Below are 731 nucleotides of genomic sequence, written 5' to 3'. Positions count from 1 at the left end.
GGCCGGGTTCTCCCTCCCGTTCCAAGGGCGGGCTCTCCTTCACTCACAGCCGCCATCGCCAGCCCTCAGCTCAGTCCCGGCTGCACTTGAGAGTTCAGCGGATTACTGGGGAAACGTGTGTAAAGGGCATTGGAAATGATGCATCGTCGGCAGGTTCCCTCCGGTTCCCTCTGCCCAGCTCTTTCGTCTCCCTCCAGCGCAAAGCAGGGGACAGACGAGAAGAGCCTGTCGTCTCCCAGCACAGGGCATGCTAACCAGTGTTTTCAGGATCCTTGGAGTGGGACCATCCCCACAGGACCCTCGCGAGGGAAGGGGAAAGCGCACACCGATTTGACAGATGCAGAACCCCCACCTCCTGTGGGCCACCTCCTGTGGGCCCCACCTTCAAGACATAAGAATCCAATTGCTTCTCATCCCCCATGACTACTCATTGCCTGGTGTCAACCCCCTTCATCCCTCTCCCCCTAACAGATCTCCACTTCCATTGTTGACCCCGAAGTCCCTTTGCAACCCAACATTAGGTGAAATCATATCAGTGCTCTGCACAGAACCATGGACTGGCTTCCTGTCTCATCTGAGTAAAAGCCAAAGGCTTTGAGATGACCCACAAGGTCCTGGAGAATTGGCCCATGCTGTCTGAGCATCACCCCTCTGAGTTTGCCTCCCACCGCACCTTCTCTCACTTGCTTCCCTCTGGCCACCCTGACCCTGTGCTGTTCCTGGAACACAGG

At 56.9% G+C, this 731-nt stretch overlaps 1 pseudogene; it reads right to left on the bottom strand.

The window, feature by feature from the left end:
• LOC105532705 overlaps positions 1–56 on the bottom strand; it is a 1,966-nt pseudogene extending 1,910 nt beyond the window's left edge.
• Between the last annotated feature and the right edge of the window lie 675 nt (positions 57–731).

This window comes from Mandrillus leucophaeus, unplaced genomic scaffold, assembly GCF_000951045.1.
Source record: "Mandrillus leucophaeus isolate KB7577 unplaced genomic scaffold, Mleu.le_1.0 Scaffold98, whole genome shotgun sequence".
NCBI lineage: Eukaryota > Metazoa > Chordata > Mammalia > Primates > Cercopithecidae > Mandrillus > Mandrillus leucophaeus.
This window is presented reverse-complemented; position numbering and strand designations above follow the sequence as displayed.